General features: G+C 37.1%; 1 protein-coding gene across 1 annotated transcript in view; it reads right to left on the bottom strand.

Annotated features, from left to right (window-relative positions):
* ADAM23 (ADAM metallopeptidase domain 23) overlaps positions 1-25,357 on the bottom strand; it is a 79,072-nt gene that overhangs the window by 53,395 nt on the left and 320 nt on the right. Inside the window, exons 2-4 of the mRNA XM_014954470.1 lie at positions 24,089-24,315; positions 13,889-13,965; positions 373-436 (exon numbers count right to left, since the gene is read on the bottom strand). The gene's annotated coding sequence lies outside the window, so the exon portion shown is untranslated. The remainder of the gene's footprint in view (positions 1-372; positions 437-13,888; positions 13,966-24,088; positions 24,316-25,357) is intronic.

Below are 25,357 nucleotides of genomic sequence, written 5' to 3'. Positions count from 1 at the left end.
ATTATCCCTTGCCTTTGCACTTTGTGCTAAGGACATGTAAATAATTAATGAAGGCTATAGTCATGGTGACTTCAACCCTTCCACCCCATATGTTTTACAAGACGTAATTGTTCTGGCAGTATCTGGATGATCTCCACTACTACCACCTACCACTGCCTACCCCTCGCCCTGACACACAGCTTCCCTGTTTTGTACAGTTCTTCTTGTATTACTGAGGTATCCTTACAAGATGAGATCATGGTTACCTTGCATGTGTGGAAAAGAGGCTTCTGGTGTTTTTTAAATCATGCAAAACTTACTTTCTTTTTTTAACAAATTATTGGTATTATTCCCTCAGACAGATGATTCTGACACATTTTAAGAGCACAATACCTTAGAAAACTTCGGTTTTCCATCTTCATAGTGAATCTCCACATAATTGGAAGATAACAAGTCACTGTCAAAGAAAGGAAAAATCAAGATTAGAAAAGCCTGAATATTCTTTCTACTCCTATAGTTGGGTTTGAGGTTTTTTGTTAGAATTTTCAAACCATTTTCTCTTATCTTGTAAATTAGGTTAAAAAAATCAAGCAGCTTGTGTGCAGTGAATGGTTTGCTGGTGCAATGAAAGTCAGAGTATGTTATGGAAAGGGGAATTTTATTCTCGAATTGAATCACCTGTATTTCAGATTTACAATTAGATTATCAGTCTCATAAATAAGAAAAAAAATAATCCCATGGCTTTAGAACTTTGTTTTCTGCCAGTAACTGGTACGGACAATACGTATGTTTAGTTTATTACTGTTTTTAAATAATTATTATATTTTATCTAAAAGTTAAACAGATTATATGTAATGCTGAACAAATACATAAAATGATTTTTCTGAAGACAAGCATACACTTCACCTGTACCTCACTTTCATAACCGCAGATATCAAATTTTTTCCAAAACCAGTAATGTTCTTAAAAAACCCCAAACACACACACAAAACCTCATACTATCCCTTTTCTTACTTTCACTTTTTCTTCTCAGATTATTTTCTCACTCTTATTTTTTTCTCTCTGATAAAACTCTGATAAAACAAATCTCTGAAGTACAAAAATTTCCCATACTGTATAATTTACAGTTAAAGTTTCTTCTTATTTTGAAAGTAAGATCAGCTAGCCTGTACATATCCTGCGATAACTTCAATGCCTCATTCACCTCTCACCCTGTTATAACCAGGGTTGCAGGGAGAGTAAAGAAGTTAAATGTTAACCGGTCCCATCACATAAGCAAGTTTAGCATTTTATTTAATGTGATCCTGAATTCTCAGTATTTTTCAAGGCTCTAAGAACCTATACCTTTCTAAATAATAATAATAAAAAAAACCACATTAAAGGATCTTATAGTGGTACATATATCAAAACAAAAACATTCTTGCTATGAATAAAAAACATCATCATTATGGAAACCTAGTCTGACAAAAGAGCTCTGATGGGAATTCACAACTAACAGCAACTTACGATAATGGGTATCTCAAGCTATTAGCAATCCTGATAACACTTTAACTTTGGGACTACTGGCTCATAAAATCAATCCTTCATGCTGCATTTATCAGGCACTACACTTATCAGAGAAAATCCTGCAGAAGTCTGTTACCAGTGGTCGTCTTAAAAGACCTTTTTCATGGAACTGAGAGACCGCATTATGGGCACTCTGTGCCTGCAAAACCAACACTAATAGCCATGAATAATTACTGAAGTCTCATCATTTGTCTTAACCTTCATTTTGACAGCAATATTTAATAGATTTTTCTAAAGTGCAGATTTAAAAATAAATTCAGTTGCATAAAATCATTTTAACTTACTCTATTTGTATCATAGTAAACTATAAATTTTCTGCATGAGAATACAATTGCTTTATAAATAGTACTACAATACAAACATTCACTTCTTCAACATGGTGAGACTTGAAGCTTCTAAAGAGGATTACATATACAAAGCAATTAAACTTTAGAGTGTTGATAATGTCCTATTCTTCTTTGCATTTTTCATACTTATTATGAAGCATAAGGGCTGTTGCCCTCAGTACTCAATGGGATGGTATAGACAAGGCTAGAAGTAGCTGACACAAGTGGGAAAACAGAAAATTTTCATTAGATTTAAGTTTAAAAAAATTGTTGAGAATGGTTAAAATCTGGAACTATGCTCAGCTTAAAAGGGCCTTTACCAGATTCAGATTTTTACAGACACTTCCGCTTGAATTCACAGAGACTGTTTGGTTTCCTCCAACCAATTCCAGGATCTGCATTTATTTACCCTTTTCCAAATAAAAAAATGAGGGTGTGACAGTGTGAGCTTTGTCCTCTTCTAGTAACCTTACACAACTGATCTCAGAACTGCTTTCAGTGCAATCTAGTGCTTTTGGCATCTTGTAAGACTTGCAGTAGGTGATCTCCCACTGTGTCTACTGACTTACCACTAACTGTAGTTTAATTACAGCATTTGTCTCTTAGATTTATCCCACTTCATGTGACACAAGAGCTGCTCAAAATTTCTTTAGTCCACCCTTCACGTTGAGAAGCTCAACATGATCCAGCAATGTGCACTGGCAGCCCAAAAAGCAAACAACATCCTGGGCTGCATCAAAAGCAGCATGGTCAGCAGGTTGAGAGAGGTGATTCTGCCCCCCTGCTCTGCTCTGGTGAGACCCCCCCTGGAGTACTCCATCCAGTTCTGGAGTCCTCAGCACAGGAACGACATGGACCTGTTAGACCAGGTCCAGAGGAGGGCCACAAAGATGATCAGAGGGCTGGAGCACCTCTCCTATGAAGACAGGCTGAGAGAGCTGGGGTTGTTCAGCCTGGAGAAGAGAAGGCTCTGGGGATACCTTATAGCAGCCTTCCAGTACCTAGAGGGGGCCTACAGGAGAGATGGGGAGGGACTCTTTGTCAGGGAATGTAGAGAAAGGATGAGGGGTAATGCTTTTAAATTGGAAGAGGGGAGATTTAGATTAGATATTAGGAAGAAATTCTTTACTGTGAGGGTGGTGAGACACTGGAACAGGCTGCCCAGAGAAGTTGTCGATGCCCCATCCCTGGAAGTGTTCAAGATCAGTCTGCATTGGGCTTTGAGCAACCAATTCTAGTGGGAGGTGTAGTTACAGAGGGGGGCTGTAACTCAATGATCTTTATGGTCCCTTCCAGTTCTAGCCATTCTATGATTCTTTGCAGAATCCTTGCAGGGTTCAGTGCTCTTTTCTTGGATTTTGCTTGAACTTCTGTTGTAACCCAGTTGTTTCCATCTGCCAACCTTTCCCATTCTGTAGCTTCTCATTACTTCCAGCTGCAAAGGGATTCCTGATTCAGGTACTAAATACAGTGTCCCACATGATAGGATACCTAACATGACATGCTTATGATGGAATACTCCAATTTATGCGATACAAGTATAAATCACAGATGTGGTAGACTCTACACTTTTCTCACCAGTGACTTCAAAACGCTATTGTCCTATGGGATCTGCTGGATACAAGGCACATCAATGAAATTCTCTACATTGAACTAATTCTCTCCAAAGAAAATTGAGGCCTGCTATTCATGATACACTTCCCAAATGCCATGCTATAAACAAAATGCACCTTCAATTTGTCAACTACCCTTTAACCAAACGTAAAACAGTATCTACCACCTATAAATTGGAGCAGAAAATCTAAATTATATGGCTATTATCTTTCACAAACCCCTTATCATGCTACACTGTAACAGGGTATTTAACACTAGTTTCTGGTCATTATTACATTCGTAAGTGTGTCTCACACTACTTAACATAGTGCAAGGGCATATTTCTCTTAACATTTCCCACAGACCAGCAATAATTTTGAACTTACCATTGAAAAAAACCAGTCAGCTTCTCCTTAAAATGTATGCCTCTACCTTGGTATGAGGTACCTGATTTTTGCCAGGTACCTTGTATCATTTATTTCAAGTATCTGTCTACACTAGCAAACATCATTAAGAACACTTTATTTCCAATCATCCAGAAATCCCTCAATACGTACTGCTAATCTGAGAAAAACATGATCTTATTCAGGGGAAGAGGGGGGAACAGCTGGGGGACATGATGTTTGCAGGCATTTTCCAACATGGCTCTGCTAGTACACACAATCAGTTGCTTCTATCATAAAGCTAATCTCAGTCCTTTTCTCTGTATTCATAGCAAAATCAGTACAAACACATCTGTAACTGTGCTTATAAATGGTTAGTATTGAAAACTGATATTGCAGAGAGTAGTCTAGAACTGAAAAATTCAGCAAAAAAATTCCACTACTGCCACAAAGAAAAAGACAGAATTTGGGTAAGGAAGTTTGTTCTATGTATTGCTAAAGCTCCAAGAACAACAGCTGTAAAAATGAGGGTGAAACTGCTACTGCAAATTTTCCCTACCAGAACTTTTACCTGTTATTAATGCTGACAAATCTGACAAAAGACAGTAGAAATTATGTAAGGAAAAATAAAGAACACAAACAAAATAACATTCAAGCAATTTTTCCAACATGAAAGACAGAAACCCAAAAGAGCACTGTAATTTCACCAGAAGGTGTGATGGGATCCTTTATGCAAGTGGCATGAAAAAGAAAGGCCTGGAATACACTGACTAAGAGCTCATGTAGAATCAGGTCTGAGGAATGAGATACAGAACTCATGCATAAAGTAGGGGTCTCCACATCACAAAATAACTCTTCTTCCTTCACTATCATTTGCAGAACGCCTAAATTTACCTCTGAAAGGCAACTCTGAATTCTAGAAAATACAGTTGTGCCTCCTCTACACTGGACTGTGTTTTCTCACCTTTCAGTTGATCCATTTACATTTTGATTGCACATTTGTTTTTCAATATTATGACAGCCAGAAACAGTGCAAGATTTAATTAGAACAATTGTGTAAGTCATGATCACATCAGACTAAAGCATATTTAGGCTAGCGACACATCAGTATGGTGCCTTACTATGAACACATCAAATTGCAACATGCTGAATGAACTCATGGAAAAAAAAAATTTCAGTCTGCTGTGTTCTCTTCTGTAGTTCCTCCCACCCTGCCTGGTTGGTCTTAGATAATTGTTTTTATTAAGCTGTCCTGCAACACCAGCTCTTCCACCTGAGTTACACTGAGAGATGCAAAATAAACAGGAAAGGGATATGCCATTCCTGGCATTTGCTGCCTTTGAAGACACAGGCCAGCTGTTAAAGCAACCAGCAGATGCTTTCTGAAGGACTCACATCCACTTCGCCAGCACATATTTTACTACTGCTGTTTTCATTAGCAGGAGAGCTGCAGCATGAAAAGTGGCTTACCTCAGCTGGTATCTAACTATCCTGATGAACAGATTTGTGTAGGTAAAGGCTATGAAATAACTCAAAGATATCTCATACACAATAATCAAGTTAGCTTCCAGGAACCTAGGACACAGCCTGTGGAAAACTGGACTACTAAGCAATAATAATTATTTTTTAGGCATTCTGAAATTATTTAAGCCCAATACCAGTATCTGAGCAACCTAGTTTATTTGAACTACTTAACAGAACACCCATCAGATGTTTTTGTCCATTTGACAGATATAGTTCAGTAGCACAGAAAGATGTGAAAAACTAAGACCTTGCTACAGTGCTTTTTTAGATCATTGAAATACTGTCATCTAATGAAAAGGCCATCTATAGCCTTGTTTCTATTACCAGTTTCAATTATATCCACAAGCTTTGTTGAATCGAGTGTTCTTATGGGAATTCATTATTAAGTTTCTAGTATGTGTTTACAGTAGTCTTTACTTGGCTGTTGTCTTTCAAGCTGCTCTGACAAGAGTGTCTCCAAGGAATAAGTATATTGCAAATATTCATTGCTATTCTTTAAAACACAGCAAGGTTTCACTACTTTTTCTTATATTCTCTTGAAGGAGCTTAAAAATCAAAATGCGATATTGTGGATCAAGCATCTGTTTCTTTTAATTGCTTGGAAACAACTGATGACACAGGTGTATAGGTCAACTTTTTCATAACAATGGAATCAAAGGAAGTCCCCACTCACTTCTGCTATTATTACCATAATGATTCTGCAACAGTAAGCAGTACACTTATTTAAAAATCACTTCTTGCATAGTCTTGCTCTTGCTGTTTGTTTTTGTTTGGTTTGTCTTTCAGGTAGAGGAAAGGATGACCTGACAACAAATTTATTAAACTGAAGTTACCTAGATGATATTTTAGTTATATTTTAAGAGTTCCTCCAATAGAGAAAGATTTCCAGAAGAGACTGACAGGAAAGCATGTTCTGGAGTCATATAGAATGGTGCAGAAAATATTCCAGATTCTTTTCTGGACCAGTCTGCCTCTCTCAGAGCAAAAATCCTGAGTCAGTTTCAAGGGAGTTCAGACAAATTCTTCACAATCCTTTCCCTAGTTAAGTCCTGAAGCTCTCCATCTGAGAATGGAGCATGCTATATTTTAATGGGTACTTCAGCAAGCATTTTGAAAGTAGGAGCTTGAAGAGTTCTTCAAAATATTAAGAACATTTTGTTGCTCAGTTTCTGCTATATTTTCCTTTACCATAGCACTGAAGATTCTGCATCTTTTAAAGGTGCTGTGTAAAGGCCTATGAAGAAATGAATGGGTAAAAAATATTACAGAAGACATGAATCCTGTATCATGGAAAATACCTCAATGTAATTTGCTATGACAGAACTTTCCTAGAAGAACAATTGACAAAATAAAGATTTCATTTAAACAACTGTTCCGATTCATTCAATACTGTATTTTAATTGATCCCTTTCTTCCACCACCATCTTGGAAAACAGGTAGCTTTGAATTATCAATAAGAATTTTATTAACATGTAGTGTAAGGTTGAGGGATGTCATCTGCCTTTGCCAGAATAGTCTCATTCAATGGTAATCATATCTGCCAGAGCCTCCTTCATTTAAAGCAAGCTTTTCTATATACAAAAGAAACCTGGGTCTCTTCTCCTCTTAAAGAATTCACTGAATGCTCCACGTGTTCTGATATGTTGTATCTAATGAATTAACAGTCCAATTTAAACCAACTCTTACTACTAAGGAAAAATCCAATCAGATGTGGGTGTGGGCTTTTTAAATTATTTTATTTTCCTTCTAACACTAAAACTAGTGAAATAAGCTTATTTATACATAGAGAGCTGACTTGACCACCTTCAGTTTAGATTAACAACTATAGCAGAATCAGAGATAGATTTTTGGTACTCCAGAAAACTAGAAGTTTATTTTGCTTCCGTTAACCCATGCTTTCACGTTGAGCTACATTGAGCAACTTCAGCTCTGTCATTGAATGAAGTTAAACTCAGTGCTATGGAGCCTTAGGAGCTAGTTTGATGAACTTATGTCAAGCATACACAGGCTTTGTACTAGCTCCAAACACAAATACTTCAGCCTGACTGTAACAGAATCTGAGATCCCAGTAATTCACTTCAGCACAAAGATCTCACTATTGAGAAGAGTGGACCATCTCAGAAACGGGCTGAAAAAACTACTAGATTAGAAAGATAACAGTTCTTCACCACTGCCACATTACAGTGGCTATACGTGAGCAAGGAGTAAGAACACAACCTGAGAAAGGATGCATCAAGGCAGACAACTGCTTAGTATGTTGTCTGACAGGAAATACACATGTAGCAAATTTTCAGGGAGTTTTCACAGCACCCAGTAATCTGTGACACCAGAATTTAATAAACAAGAGTCAATATAATTATTTTCAGTAGCCCTCAGTAGACCTCTTTTCTGCAAGTCCTTCCAATCCTTAAATTCATGTAAATAGTTCAATATACACCATGTCCTATGACAAGATTTGCTTTTATTTTTGTTTTGTGAGAAGAACCTCCCTTCAAACCTCCTCCTGTGTGCAATATCTGTAGTTGTTACATGAGAAGAGACAATAAAGATCCTCATCCTGCCACACAGAATTTTATAGCATTGTCATACGGCCCCAGGTGTGTAATTTGCTTTGGCCTAAGCTTGCTGTCACTAGCAATCTACCAACCAATGGCTGCAGTCGCATCTCAGTTGACAGGCATTCAAAACCCTGTTCAGAAAGGTGCGAGATCAACACTTAGTTAAATCCAGGATCAGGAATGCATAAAAGAGTCTTTTCACTCCTCAAGGAAGTGGTCTGACAAGAGGGCTAACATTCACAACACCAATGTCACATTCACACACACACAACACATTCACAACAGCATGTCCTCTCAGGGTCTTGGGTTTGGAAGTTTTTTGGGAGTTTGTTTTGTTGTTTTTTTTTAATTATTTAAGATGCCTTTTTCCAGAGGCTCACAGATCCCATGCAGGAACATAATTCCCAAGAACTCTTCCATCAGCACAGAAAGAGGAAAAAAAAGAAGTGGAATTTCAAACAAATTAGCCTATGCTGAGTTTCTAACAGTCTTGTTGAAATAAGCTCTGGAGTCAATGATTTTATTGATAGCCATTTCATGGAACACAACTCTACTCACACATTGCACAGCAGGCACAGGGACATTACTTAATTACAACAGCAGAATTCAGAACTTGAGTGCTTAAAAGTCAGGGACTGCAGCATTAACGTCTATGGCTACAGTTATAAGTTCTCCTCTATAAAACACATATAAAAATAGACACACACACTTTTTATTTTATAAACATTTGCTAAAGATAAGGGGATGAGATGAAGAAAAATAAGATCAAAAAAGAAGAAAAAAATATTAAAACGACTGATCTCGAAAATTCTAGGAGGAATCAAAGAAGTAGATGACAAGGAGCTGGAAATACTGCTAAGAAATATTTGAGACATTGAATTAAGAGTGCACGCCCTCAGACAATGACAGAATGGGTGCTGCCTCCTACTGTACTCCTGGAAGAGCGAATGAGTAAAACAGTAGACTGTACACATTAGTGAACATACAAATGTGCATGCACACATATGATTAAATACACATTTTTATCATAATCTTAGTAGTAGGACGGAAAAAATACTTGAAGAGAATTGTACTAAACTTAAAATTACAGAAAGAAAAAAATAAAAGATAAAATAACCAAAATATTGCTTATAATTAATGCTTCTAATTTACAGCTGAACACAGTAAATGAGAAGGAAGCTTCTTCAACTCTCAGGCTTTTAAAATTTTTAAGACAACAAAAAGAAAGCTTTTTTCACACATTAATATGCGTTGAAAAATATGGAAAGGTTTTAGTATCCGTCTCTTAAGTCTTTTTGCATGTGAAATGCCCACTGAGGCAAACAATAACTTTTAATAAGTTGCCTCAAGTTCTGGGAGTAACAAATGAGGCAGTAAAGTGGTTATCTACAGCTGAGACACTCAAGACTGCACTTACTAACAGGAGAACACACGCATTGTAGTAAAATCCTAATACTGGGTTCTTTGCATCTCACATGTAATAAGTTTTAAAAAGCAGGCTAGGCTTACACTTGCCACAGTAATATTATCACATTTAATTTACACAGACTGTGTATCTTGCAGGATCCATTTAGTACCTTAAGTGTTTAAGCTTTTACTTAAGAAAATGTTATAAATATTTGAAGTTTCCTTCTGGAAAACTGTGACTAGTTCTCCCATTTCCATTAGAAAAGAATTTTGAGACATAACAAGAATCAAATAGATTCTCAAATAATTCAGCTACTACCCTACTGTTTTTTAAATTATGCTAACAGTGTAATCTCCTCTGGGATTAGTCTCAAATTAAATTCAGCCCTACAGAAACATACACCACAGAGACTATACAACAGTTATAAACTTTAAATTGATGGATAAAATTGGCTGTAATGCCAAACTTCACAGAAGAGACTCACTGCTCGCAAGTCATTGTATTTTAATGTCTCAAATATTTAAATTATGTTACAGTCAAATGTGGTGGTTGTTTGGTTTTTTTTCAGTTCATGCCAAAGATGACATTTTTTTTCATATGATCTCTTCAGCAAAAAGAAAATCCATTTGCCTGGAAAAGAAAGAAAAGATGAAAAATACAGGCTGGTTTGTTAAAGAGTTCAAAAGTAATCTTTTTTCCTGAGTCACCTTGTCAGAAAAAGCTGCCAACAATGACCTTTAGGATAACAAATTATATTTCATCTGTTTTAACACCTGTAGGCCTTGTGCAACTGAAAAGTTGATTACCCATTCAAACTCCATAAAAATCTCACATTTGAATTGTCTCTGCACACTGAATTCAAGAGGTTTGATGGCCTTATATTTCTTTCAAGCTGTTTGTGCCGTTGCACTATAGCAAGATAGAAAACAAAGTAAAAATTTATATTAACATGCTCCAGAAACCTTCAAATTGCCACCTGTTTTCCTTGACAGTTATTAGTGTAAGTGAATATCTAGTTTTCTTCACTTCCTGGTTATAACATGCTGTGAAAAAAAGGGCAACTGGAACACAGAAGGTAGGCAACCAAACATTCCAATGAAGGTAAAGAAAACTTAAAACTTGAACCTGTTTGTAGGCAACAACCATCCTCTGATTTTAGCTTCATATATGCAAAGAACTTTCCTGAAAAAGACAGGGACAAAACCACAATACACAGAATAAACACACAGAGTAGGTGACATTAACTCACCTTACAGTAACTGATACAAATATATTTTCAACATATTCAAGGGTATTCCAGATTTTGAATACGTATTCCACATATGTGCTATTGGCCAAAATAATCCAGACACAACAGCTCAAGCCTATGGCCCTGTTGTTTCTCTGCCTTTCCTTCTGATCAGACATTAGTAATACCAATATGCCAACTAAAATTCATTGTAATCCAACATAGTAGCAAAAGGCATCATTTTGCTGGACACATAAATGTAACCGAGAGATGAAAATGGGTCTTTTTCCAATCATTGTCTATGGGTATTTACAATTTATGATGATACAAGTTCCACGACTTACAGTTTTAGAGTGTTACGTCAGGTCAAAAAGTAGGACAGGTTTTTTAAGTCATTTTCTGGAGCAGAACCAGGTAGAGACTCAAATATTTATGAGTCAAAAACCACTTAAGAAGCTAGGAGAAGATCTAATGTATAAAGAGGTAAATGGTAGGGATACCAGTAAGGCACCTGAACACCCGACACCTTATCAGTCAGAAAATTCTTGATACCCCAAAAAGAGACCTTCTTTTCATAAGGTGCACAGCACGTGATCTCAACCTCTCTTTCTGAAGTGAAAGACACCACATTTCTTGATTGCTGATAAAGTAACCATAGTTGGAAAAAATATGTATATTTACTTTCTTTATGGACCATTTCTTGTTATAAATAAGCAAAGATAAACAGTAGGGCTGGTCAATGAGTAACATTGCAAGGATATGGGGAATGTTAAGGCCATCAGGTTTGTGATAGTACTTGGTTAACAGCCATTCAGCAGAAGAGACTAGGACAGAAAAAGCAACCAACACCCAGACACACAAATCCTAATGAGCAGGAGATAAGAGTTCTGGTCTTTGTTATCCGTTAGGTCACTAACTGACAGGCCATGGAAGGAGCCATTCAGGCACAGATTCAAAGAGGTTCAACCGGAACTTTAGAACGGACAAGAAGCAGTAAACAATGCCATCATGGGTCTCCTGGGAAACAACAAACTTATTACAGGATGTCTGTAGGGGCTTGTCAAAATGTGCAAATATTTTTGTAGAATGTTCAGGGGAAGTGCCAAAGGTAGGGAAGGTGAATCACGATGGAACAAATTGGGGAAAATGGAGAGGAAGTAGCATAAAACGGATTCATTAGTGTAAGCTGCACGTCAGTAGGTTTGTTTGGCCCAGGCCTCCACCTGATCACTGCAGTTTGTCCTATGTTTTTACAGAGTCCTACTTGTAATATTGTCTATGTCACTTTGCTCTCTATTCTGCATAAGTGTGATGTGCAAGCAATAGTCAACAACTATGAGGAGACCTGTTCTCTGGGAAGGTTTAAGCCAAGTTAAGAGACCTCATGCCTAGACATGAATGTTTGATGAACTTAAAGCCTGTGTTAACATTTGAGTCTGAGAATGTGGGCATGCTTGCGAATTAAGAGAGGGCTGGTGCACGTGTTTCACTAGCAAACTTCCAAGTCCCATTAGCTGGAGAACAACTTTATCAGGCTCTTTGTATTCTTGTTTACCTGAGTGCTGTTTGCATTTATCTGTGGTGCCAGTAAAGGCAATGTTTTTCCTCTGTGATGGTCTGTGTGACCAGCCATATTCTACATATAGTGCCATCTTGGGAACGCGTGCTCAGTCTCGCTACTGGCTGGATGTGCAAACAGAACAGTGGCAAGCAGACCAAGAGGAGAAAAATCTCTGTAGCTTAGAGCCCTCTAGATATAGGTTCCCTTCACTCATATGTCATGATTATCCCACTTGAATTATTCTGCATGGATCCTACTGACTCTCATAAAACATCATATTGGATATTAGGAAAAAGTTCTTTACTATGAGGGTGGTGGAACACTGGAACAGGTTGCTGAGGGAAGTAGTTGAGGTCCCTTCCCTAGAGATATTCAAGGTGAGGCTCGACCATGCCCTGGGCAACCTGGTCTAGCTTGGGGTATCCCTGCTGACTGCAAGGAGGTCAGACCTTTGGAGGTCCCTTCCGGCCTGGACCATCCTATGACTCTATGATCATATTCTTGCACTACACTATAGCTCTTCCAGAGGCTATAGAACACCCAGTTATCTTCAAGCCTTCTTTCTCCTTCCATTGTGTGTTATACCCTGCCTTTGTACTAACTCATATTTTGCCACACATTCAAGACTTTGTGTCACATTTTAAAAGATGGAACTACAAGAGCAACCATAATGCATGGATAAAGGAAAATGTTTCCAGCTCATCTTTATAGCAAAATACCTGATAACTGGTAGCCAAGCAGCAAAATACACGAATATAGAAGTTCAGCAAGTTTTATAATGTCATAGCTTGCTGCTGTGAAAATCTATTAGATTTAATAAGTTTGCCTTTTTCTCCCCAACAAAACTTTCATTATATAGCAGTTAAGACCAAAATAAGACCTCATATGGACCTCAAGACCAGAGGAAAACATTGTTGGGTTGTGGTTTTCTTTTTTTAAACCAGTATGCAATCGTTTCTGTAAATTTGTTTTTCCTTTAAGTGTGCTGAAAGGCTCAAGCGTAGCAGAAGGGGCAAACACACTTTTAAGCAATACTGTAGATAGTTTTACCTGTCCAGTATTTAGTACTGATTTTATACTTCTACCTTAGTCTTAGGTTTTCTCAATGTAAATTTTCAGTGGCAAAATAAACCTGTTACAACTTTTAGAAAAACACATAGTTACATACCTTCAGCTGGGTATATAAACAGATAGAATACAAACAACTAAACCGCCATTGACCCGCATTGCAAGCTAGATCATCTTGAATTGATGATTATGTAAAATGGTTTATCTTACTGGTAAACAGTCTCCAGCTGCGCCTTTCAGTACAGCTAAACCATTACAATTCCCACCTCATTAGGAACTTCATGATTATAGTGACAATAGCATGTTTTCCAGATCATTAAAGATGAGCTGTTCATACAAATACTTACAATATTCCTACACACTGGCTTGAGCTACTAAAATAACATCTACATGACAGTTCACCAATAAATAAAAAAAAGTACAAGAAAATCCACACGTTTCAAGCACTACTGGTACTGGAATCTGTTTATCATCATTTATCATGAATGATAAATTTTAACAGTATGCATGTTATGGGCATCAGCAAGGGTAACAATTACCTCACTTAAAAAGGGCTAAGAGTTATTTTGCATTAATAAACTTGGATAACGGCATATTTTTCTGCAGATCTTAGGATTTCATGTGTTCTGACCTTGTACCTTAAGTTAGAGAAAATAAGAGCAGGAAAGAAAGAAACCTCAAATTGTACACTTACTTATTCAATGTGAGGTCAAGGATGAATTTGGAGCCAAAGGCCTCAATCTGGAAACTTGCCTGGGCCAGATGTACAGCCTGTAAACATGAACACACAGCACAGGAGTACTATACAGTTTTGCAGAACATTTAAAGTTGTCAAAAGAATCACTAAGCTTTATATGCAGCAAATATACGACAAACACCTGTGAAAAACAAAGTTATGGAAAACATGCTTATTTCCATGAATCTCATAAGCATATGAAAAGCTTTACCTTTGTATCAAATTCTGATTCAAAAAAATTGGCCTTTTTAGAGGGTAAAGGAAGAGAGACAAGCAAATGGTACCTTAACAGCATGCTTTCAAATACACACTCACTCCTCACAAAAAAAAAGATGCACATAAATGTCTGTATTTGCCATAGCCACACGGCTATGTAACAAAAGTATAAGTAATGTAGTATATTGTTCTTTTAATTATGTTACTACATTCACTCACTTTAAAAGGCCTGAAATAATTAAAGCATTTGTAATATGTGCCTTCAAATACGAAAATCATGGCAAGGCTTGCATTACATGTTATGAAAGACTCCTTCAAAGTAATCCCTTCACAATTAAAGGCTTTGTATTTGGCAGCGTAGCCAAACCAGTATACAGAAGACTGATGCTGCTCAACATACAACACCACCACCACAACAACATTATGTCTCGCATAGAGAGTTAAAGTTAACTTCCAGGATATTCAATTTTTGTCAGATATATAGATTGTATTCTTTATTCTTTTCTATACCATTGTAACTGAAGCCAAAGACACTTAAAACTCCCTCATCTGTTTTCTAGAAAAATAAGAAGATAAAAGATGATCCAAGAATGTCTTTTTGTGAAGACACTGTTCCAGCATGGTATAAGAGATTAGATCTGAATTTCATAGAACCCCTTCCCTGATAATGTTCTAATTAAATCATGCTTACTTATACACTAATTTGATACAGCATTAATAATTACATAAAGTTGGATTATGACTAAGCCCTTTAATCAAAAGACAAAAAAATACTATATTTTATGAACACACAATATATTTATGAACGCACAATCAATCTTCAGGTATGTCACAAAAACAATATAGAGTTCTAGCTAGTTTATAGCATAACTTAAATAATACAAAGGTTAGCTTTTATGGCCCACAAGGCTTACAATTTTGTTCTCCGTTGGAAATTTTTCTATGAAGGATAAATTCTTTACGCTCCTCTTCCATTCTTGCACCACATAGAGAAGCACTGATTTTCATCTTACTTCTCAGCAAAGGTATCCATCATTTTTCATAAAACCCTTCAATGTAATTTTAAAAAAAGTATTTCTAAGAGTTGCTATAGTGACTAAAATCAGCTGTGGTGTTTCCTGTGTGAGTTTATTATTCTTTGCTCCCAGAATTATCATTTCCCTTCAAAAGGGTCACAGAGCTTTTTTGTCAAGATTTTTTTTTAAAAAACTGTGTAGTTTACAAGATATTTTAAAGATCTTTAATATCATTGAACAATTTCTTACCTAAAGCCTGGATTTTGTTTATTAAAAAATACAATAACTCTAAACAAGAATTTTAAAAATAATATTCCTAGGTGCTCTCTAAAACAATATGGAAGCAAAGCAGTATCAAGCTTTCTCTCTGTTATATTTTTTGGTAAAGGAATGTTAATGGTTGTCTCACTAGTTGTCTAATTCAGTGAGATAACAGTGGCCTGGCAAATTGAGTTTACAGCTACTCTGGATCACCAGAGTGAAACAGTTCAAGTATAAAGACAAACAGGCAACTTGATGGAGAGAATCTGCATCAAGATAGAATCTTAGAGAATCTGCAAAGAATCCATATCCTGAATGCCAATTCCAAACCAACCAAATAAACCAAACTCTTGAATATCTTTCTTTCAAGAAGTTTCAAGCTACTTAGCTGATTAAGAAAATGCCTCAGTGACATACCACCTTGAATAATAAAACACACTTCAAAAGCAATCATTGTGTACTGAAACATGCCAAAATCCTGGAACTTCAGCACAAGACATCACAGATACTAAAAACGTACATGTATAAAACAAGCCATGTATAAAAATAACCTCAAGGTCAGGAGCTTCCATCAAGGCCTACTAAATCCAAAAGACAAGTTCTGGTTCCCAGAAGATCCCGAGACAGAATTGCTGGAGTCTGGGAGACCAATCTATGAAGTACTACCCCATGATTGCTACGCTTCTATATCCATCCTTAGGCATCTGCTACTCATTGCTCCCAGGGACAGGCAGATGGACATCTGGTCTGATCTGCTATAGCTCTTCTCTTGTCCAATGAAGCCCATTCAATGATAAGTGTATATCATCCCTTAAGTTTCTAAGCCATCGACCATGTATTCTTTATCTTTCTGCAACTTAAAACCATTTAAATTAACTTGTATTCTCACTCTACAGTATCATGGAAAATCTTGTAACATTAGATATAATATCATTGCTATTTCTGGAAACAATTAATTCTGTATATTAAACCACCACTTGTTATCTTTTACTGCGCCTCATTTCATAGATGTAGCCTGTGCTGCAAAGCAGCTGACACTAATTTGCTACCCTGCAGTAGGGCATGTTCTCCACCAGACCCAGCTCAAACCATTGGTTACAAAAAAAACACTGAATATTAAGTCCCTTCAGGTGACTGTGACACACCACTGCTGCAGCAAAACAGAGATTTTGGTAAGCTGGTTAAATAACAGATAACCACCCATGAAAGCCATAAACCAGGAATCAGGTGAAGGTAATGAAACTAAAGTATTTACTCCCAAAACTGACATTTTTCCTGTAACAAGCTAGCACAGAAAGCTACCAGTGAGTGGTCACCATGTGTTTTAGCGGTTACAACCATGATGGAAAGTATTTCAGAAAAGTATCTGTGGAATTCTGTCAAACAGTGTACCATTTCACAGTATTCTCTTATCAGCTAATTTGTAATACAATGCCTGCAGCATAATACAAAATACAGTGTTCTTCTGATTGGCACAGAAATATAAATTGAAACAAGAGTATAATGTAGCTTAGCATGTATTTTTGAAGAATATATATGGGCTAGGTATCTTCCAATGTCTTTTCACAAGAAAAATATTAAACATCACCTTTTTCTACCACTTGCATATGTGTATATGTTCACTTCTGCACAAGTATTCTTTACTTACATAAACAGGAGACTAAGTTCCTTTGAACGTGTTTGTTTATATTTAAAAAACCTCTGCAGATATTCCAGCTTTGACAGCTATAAACTACTCCAGTGGCAAAGCTGCAAAATTACATAAAGTTTTATCTGCAGCAAAGAGTTACTGAGGAGCAGGCTGAAGGGAGAGTCTGAGTTTTTAAAATTTTTCCTGTCCACAAACCCAAATTTTAAAAAGAAAAAAAAAAGTCTTTTTTCACTGTTCTGGAAGCTCAAATTACTAGTGTAGTCAACTGTAATAAGAGATTCTTCGTAGTCAGGGAAACTGCAGTATCTGCTTGTGCAAAGCAGTAGCTTTCAGGTTTATTTCCAAGCTAAAAATCCATACACATAAAGAATTCCAGTTTCTTTCAAATTAGTCATTAGCTGACTATAATTTTCCAGGCAAAAATGGACTGGAAAGCTCTAACAAATCTCAGTTCTACTGATTCATGTCACAACTTGAACACTTTCATTGTTTTCATTATTGTGCTTGGGCATCATTTTTCCACAATTCACTTTTCAAGACTTGCAGGAATTTTACAAACATCATCACCAGAAGTAACACATTGGTTTTACTTTCTTCACAGTAGAATTATACCGAATGCAATAATGTGTAATCCCTTGAAAAAACCTAAGTTCTGCCACAAGTCTTTAAACAAAAGTAACAGCATTATTTAACTGACTAGCAGTTCCTATGGGTCTTTTGCTATATTCATACAGATACGATCTCTAAACAACAAGCTTTTAGAAATCTATTTTTGCATATAGTTCTGCTGACTAAAACAATGGCCAAATGCTGCATCCCCCATTTCAGTAGCTGAGCAAGTGGTTTTGTCACTCCCATTTTGGAATTAGAAACCGAAGTCCCATTTACATGATTTTACACCATTAAAACATTTTTTGATCTATACCTTCATTCTGATAACAGTATAAGTCTTGCACAAATCAGTGTGACTTACTATATATTAGTTACTTGCTCTTCTTCTAGCTTTTTCGCCTATCCTCAGACTTCATACAGAAGCTGTCCTTCTTTAGCATTTGAAAAACATCTCCTATATGGCACATACACTGAGATAACCTTCTGCTATTTGTTGGACATCATAGAATAATCTGGGTTAGAAGGGACCTTTAAAGGTCATCTAGTTCAATCCCCCTTCAACTAGATCAAGTTGCTCAGAGGCCTGTCCGACCTGATCTTGAATGTTTCCAGGGATGCAGCATCTAACACATCTCTGGGCAACTTGTTCCAGTGTTTCACCACCTTCATTGTATAAAACTTTTCCTTTTGTCTAGTCTAAAGCTATAGTCTTTTAGCTTAAAACTATTACCCCTTGTCCTATCACAACAGGCCCTACAAAAAAAGTCTGTCCCCACATTTCTTGTAAGCCCCCTTTAAATACTGAAAGGACACAATAAAGTCTCCCCATAGCCTTCTCTTCTCCAGGCTAAATAGCCCCAACTCTCCCAGCCTGTCCATGGGCAACTTGTTCCAGTGTTTCACCACCTTCATTGTATAAAACTTTTCCTTTTGTCTAGTCTAAAGCTATAGTCTTTTAGCTTAAAACTATTACCCCTTGTCCTATCACAACAGGCCCTACAAAAAAAGTCTGTCCCCACATTTCTTGTAAGCCCCCTTTAAATACTGAAAGGACACAATAAAGTCTCCCCATAGCCTTCTCTTCTCCAGGCTAAATAGCCCCAACTCTCCCAGCCTGTCCACATAGGAGAGGTGTTCCAGCCCTCTGATCATTTTTGTGGCTCTCCTCTAGATCCACTCCAACAGGTCCATATCTGTCCTGTGCCAAGGACTCCAGAGCTGGACACAGTACTCGAGGTGGGGTCTCACCACAGGGGAGTAGAGAGAAAGAATCACCTCCCTTGACCTGCTGGCCACGCTTCTTTTGATGCGGCCCAGGATATGGCCAGCCTTCTGGGCTGTGCACGCAATTTGTTGGCTCATGTCCAGCTTTTCATCCACCAGTACCTTTCACATCCTTGTCTGCAGGGCTGCTCTCAATCCCTTCATCCCCCAGCCTGCATTGATACAGAGGGTTGATCTGACTCAGGTGCAGGACCCTGCACTTGGCCTTGTTGAACCTCATGAGGTTCACATGGGCCTGTCCAGGTCCCTCTTGGTAGCATCTCATTGCTCAGGTGTGTCAACCACACCACTCAGCTGCCATCTGTAAACTTGATGGTGCACTTTATCCCACTGTGTCATTGATGAAGACATTAAAGAGTACTGGTCCCGGTACAAATGCCTGAGAAACACCACTTGCCACTGATCTCTGTCTGGACATTTGAGTCGCTGACCACCACCCTCTGGCGGAGAGGGGACCGTTCATTTCAGAACAAGGTTTAACAAGTGCAAGTGTTGCACTACCTAACACTTACAAACTGAAACCTTTTATAGGTTATTACTTGAAGCCAATGAGAGGACCCAGAAATACCTTTTTTTTTTAAACGGATTTTGAAAGTTTTAGAAATATCACTACTCATATGTCAGCTAGGAAACCAAGATGTAGCTCTGCTTGAGGTGAAATTGGCATAAGGAAAATGGCCTTCTACGCCCAGAAACCAAAGAAGATAGGATGACCAATTTCAACCCTCCTATTAGTAACTACTGAAGATAGAGTCCAGATAAGTCCTCTGCATTAATAAAAATTCAATATAGAATAGAAAAAAAAGACAAAGTACACAAAATCATCAATTTGCAAGTTGTGTAAACTGAAGCAGCACCACAAAAAACTCTGAAAAAAAATGCAAAGCCAGATGAAATACTACAAAGATTTTTCAACAGTCTTAAATTTCTACACATAAGCTATGTGAAGTTCATTCATTATTTTGATCCTTTTTTATTACATGGGGATTAAAAGCAAAAACCCAGCCTAAGATAGACAAGGAAAGGGAAGACAGTTATTAACGCACAGGATTTTTATCTGAATTTTAGTAAGAATTCACATGATGCTGTCTCTTGAGAGATTGGTAATCATGATCTTTCATCTTTTACAAAATAGGCCTGCTTTTTCTTCAATGCCACCTCCTTTTAACGACTGTGATACAGTTGTTTTCCTGTCATATTAAGGATACTTTCCCTCTCAACTTTTGTATACTACATACCAAAATTGCATAAAGGACTGAGACAGCACTGTATCTCAAATTTTAAAGCAGGGCAACTTAGCAGAAAATGTAACATTCAGCCTGGCAGGAATATTTACTCTATTTAAATGACAAACAGCTGAGCTGAACAGAAGCACCTGGAGCTTTCACCCCAAGAAAAATAGCAAAAAAAATGAATACAATTGTTTTTTGGGGGTGGAACTGTCTTCACAGTCAAAACTACTATCACTTTTTTTTTTTCCCCAGTTGTTAGGGTCTGAAAAACAGTTTTTTTAACACCTACCTCCTCCCCAAAATTACATCTTAGACTTATGCATGAAGACATTGCTCTTTTACAGCTTCTGAGAACTTATGATTCAATGATCTAAAACATGGAGAAAATTCCCAGTAGATACAGTCTTCTTTCACATGCACCTAATTCAAGCTATTTTCCATTCAAAATTTGGTAAGGCTGCCCTGAGCTGTGTTTCTCTGGCAATCCTATTATCTTAAGATCACATCTTGTGTTGTGAGATTTTTCCCTCTGCTGGCCACCATAAGGAGTTGCTCCTAGCTTTTTGAGACAAGCAGTGTCCTGTACAGACTTCCCGCTAAGTCCTAACAATCTTGCATATGCAGTCTGCAAAAATGAATCAAAGCACTCATTTGGTTTAATAAAAAGATTATCCGTTCATTCAAAATGCTACCTCCACCTGCAGAAGTTTAGAGAGACAGAGCCAAAGAAAACAGATGACTCAGACCTCTTCAGTAAGTTCAAGGATTCTCGTGAGCTTCTTCAGTGTGTTTTTATAAACAGATGCTCATTTTTGAGCATTTCACACTAAAAATAATTTCAGAAGAACCCAAAATCAGCTATCCTTACTTTGACTACAAGGAAACAGATGTATAGATTTTAGAGTCTTCAAGCTCCAAATATTTAAAATATGCTTTTTTTTTAAATCACAAAGAAAAAATAGAGTATACACTAGAACTCTGTCCACCTTGGAGATAGACCACTTAGACTATGGTGAACATCCCTTTTCTTTCAACAATGAGAAAAGGCTTCTTAGAAGAATAAGAAGGAATGAGAGAGCTTCTACCAACAATTTAGATTACATGTGCTCTCTCATTATGATGCCGTTTCACCAAATTCAAAAGGAGATAATCAGTGCTAAGAAAGCAATTTACTATTTACATTTTTATTTCTCTGGTATACTGTTTTTTCCTCCAGCCCCTCATCTCTACATACATTTCATGAAGAAGGTTGCAAACCCTTATTTTTAGAAAGGGATTTAAAAAATAAAATATTTTAAATTATTTTTCATAATTCTATTTCTCCAGCTTTACCTCTTTCTTCCCACTTGCACACAGTATCCTCTACTCTCCCCCTCTCCTTAGAGTGACTCAGCATTTCTGAGGTATTCAGGCCTAATTCCCACAAACTATCCATATGGCTTATATTTTTCTGGCCACCATAATGAAGTTCCATAGAAAGGGGTCTACTGAATAGCATCCAGAGTCAGGGAGTATATCCACATCATACCTCTATAAATGGTATATTAAGGCTGACAAGAAAATACCCATTAAAGGATGTATGGTTCCAAGAACAGTAAAAAAAGAAAAAAGATGGTATTTTTCTTCCTCAATTGTCCACTGTTCTGTGGACTGTATAAGTCACGATATTTGACTTCACTTTTTTCACGTTCTAAAAATCAATCCTAAATATAGATTTATTTATCTAACTCTGAAGGTATTTTGGTTATTTCTTTCTATTACCAATGTGGAACACAGCAAAATATCGCAAGTAGGATTTATTACAATATAGCATTTATTTTAATTCTGGGAAAGGATAAAAGCAAGTACTAAAAAATTCCCTACTGCCCACCTCACCCCCCAAAAAAATAATCAAAACCTTCATGTATCTTTCACAATCCGACCACATTCTGGGTTCTTCATGATTCATTTTCCTTTTACATCCTAGGCAAACTTCCCCCCTGCAATTATTGCTCTACAGAGATGATTATAGTGAATGATAAACAGAATGAAATAACAAAAATATTTATTACTATATTATTAGTGAAATAGATGGAAGAGCAAAGAAATTAATTCATACAAGGAAAGATACAAGATGCAAGTTGGGGGGGACAAGGGTGAAGCCCTCTATGGTGCTCTGGAAGCAAGACATGCAAAAATCAATCTAGACAAGGAACATAATCAACCCTTTCCTTCAATTAAATGGATCAGAGCAATAGAATTTTGATGCCAGAAGAATGAAGTCAACATAATGTCACTCCATGAAGCCCCAAGCTTAAAGAACCCTTCTGTGGGAAAAACTGCAGCGTTAGCATTCCCTACGCTTAAAAGGGACAGCAAGCAGAAAGGAGATCCACTTTACACAATACTCAGCAGCAAGCATACCCAAGGAAATCAATACCAATTTTGTCAGCACTGATTTCTGCAGAGCTTTACCCCAACAGGTAGAGAAAAGGTAGGGCATAGGAAGGATAGGCAACAACAGCAATGTTCCTGTGGGAATGTTGGGTAAGTAAAGAGATTGGCGGACATTCTCCTCTGTGGATTCCCAAGAAAAAACTCACGTAGAAACATAGAGGAAGCACTATTACCAAATGCAGGTCTGCAAGCACTTGCAAATCCCTTTTCTTCCCACATCCTTCTCCAAGGAGGGGAAGAGAAAGTCCCTAGCATTTAAGATTATTCAAAAACTGGTCTAATTTTAACAGGGTAATAGTTCTGAATGTAGTATCCTCTTAAGTAGCTCCAGTTTCCAACAATCAAACAGTTTTTCTGAGCCACCCATAACACATTGGTGTATTTAGATGCATCCAAGGCACATACCGGTATTTAAGTTCAATAAGCTAGGAAGCAACCTTTCTCCCCATTAAAATATCAAAACTATACAACTATCTTTTTTTTTTTTTCAAAGATTATACAGCACCTCTGTTTTAATTCCACATCTGAAACAGCACATAATCAACATCAACAAAAGCAGATACGATGCATAATAAATTCACTTTCTAAAATTTCAAAAGAAATACAATTCAATAAATAGGAACTGCATTATAGCTAAGTCCCTCAATAATATCAAACACACTGATCTGCTTTGCTGTCTCTCCTCCATTGCAATCTCTTTCTATACAAGCCATCTTTACCTTTTTAACCTGTGAAGAAATTAATTTTTTTAAATAAAAAGATAGGATGGAATAATTTTAATGGGTACCTCCTAAGCAATATAGTTTAGATTTACTTCTCTACCAAGCTATTTTACAAGACCAAAGTTTGTTCAATCCCATGCAATTTCACAGACAAAAAAATTACTATCTGCAGCTATACAAAATTAAATAAGGGATCTCATCGTTAAAGATGAAAAATGCAGATATTATTTAACACAAACTGTTAACAATTCACAGTGGTGTTCACTGGTCATACACTGGCAGGAAACCAATACTGCATTTATTAGGGTGTGCATGATACACTAAAAGCCAAGTAACTTATGCTGTAACTTCAGGAAACTAAAGAAACTCTATGCAGACATTTCTGTAGTCTAGAGCTATTTTGGAAGAAACATTTTGTTGATAATGGTATACCATAAGTCAAGATATAGGAATCTATGCTAATCAAACAAGTCAACTTTGCATAATTTCCATTCTTTTTATCTACAGTTCAGCTTCTGAACCATCCTGAAATTCAAAATAATTATTTTTAAATTAACACAAGGGAAATTGCATTCTTGTTTAATTACACATCCTCCTTTAATTCCTAAAAATGGTGGTAAGGACCATCATTGAGTCTTGAAGATCTACAGAATGAAATATTCAAACACAATTCCACATCGCATATTGCCATTCTGAAAATTCTGCAGAAGAGCCTCTTTTTACCCTACCTTGTCATGTTTCTGCTGGTGCCTTGCCCTAGTATCCAGGATATGGTAAGGGGTTTCAGAGTCTCTGTTGATGTAGTAGATTAGTCTGGAAGGCAGTGTGATTTCTTTTTGGATTGCATTGCTGTAGCTGTTGTTTTTACTGTTACTGCTTTTGTTCTGTTGAAATATATTCTCTTCATCTGCCAGTAGTCCCTCTATACTGCCTGCTGTTTCATTCCAATGCAGGTCTGAGGAAGAAAGATAAGCCAGCCATAAATTAGATGGCAGAATGTGTTTATTTCCATTAAAAAGCTACATATTTAGCTTTCAATATTCTAATATTTTATTAATCACTCAAGCAAACAAAAAGATAGCTTACTCATCGAGCTAGATCTGATTCATTTTTCACACATAAATTGGTTTCAGAAATAACATTGTTTACTTAAACACATATACGTTTTCATATGTGGTCATGAATTATCAATATTTTAATGCTTCTCAACCTCCAAGAAGAAAAAAAAAACACCTTAATTAATATTTGGTTACCCCTACACCATCTTTGATAGCTAAGTTCTCTTCTCTCTCGAAGACACACACAAATATACATCTACAAAACGCTAAGAACAATCCCCTTGTTTCTCAGACAAACTGAATTCAGAGTCCATGCACACTGAATGCTAAACAATTCCCTTTACATAATAGGAAGTTTTCTACCTCTCTCTTTTAACTTTGACAAGAGCCCTTCTCTTCAGTGGGAGCTTTTCAGATGAAACCCTGTATCCTTCCTCATTAAAGTTTCAAGATACAGTCAATCAACAAGCAATGTAACAATAGCAGTAACAACACGATGGACAAATCGACTTATATTCAGCATTCCACGTCACCTATATGCAATCAAAAGCAAATAAACAAAAATGCAACTCCAAACGAATTAGCTTCCCAGTCAGATGCCCGTACAAACGCATCCTAACACACGCAAAAAAAACACCTAAACCTTTTTTTTTTTTTTTTTTTTTTTTTGTCGCATACCTCACCGGCGCATTTCTACGCACCCCATCCTCTCATCTAAAACACTGCAGCACTGGCTTCAGGAGATCAGAGGGGGGGAAACCTCACATTTCGCGTAAGCAAGCAACCCAAGGAAAAATTTTCTGAGCCCCGCTCTCCTACACGCCGATACAGACACGCACACAAGGCTGGAAGGGGCGGAGGAAGAAATCGTTTGAGGGAAAATGGATGTTATCGGGGTCCGTCAGCCCGGGTGGAGGCAGGGGGGCCGGGAGAGGAAGG

This window comes from Calidris pugnax, unplaced genomic scaffold (assembly GCF_001431845.1).
Source record: "Calidris pugnax isolate Ruff unplaced genomic scaffold, ASM143184v1 scaffold103, whole genome shotgun sequence".
NCBI lineage: Eukaryota > Metazoa > Chordata > Aves > Charadriiformes > Scolopacidae > Calidris > Calidris pugnax.
This window is presented reverse-complemented; position numbering and strand designations above follow the sequence as displayed.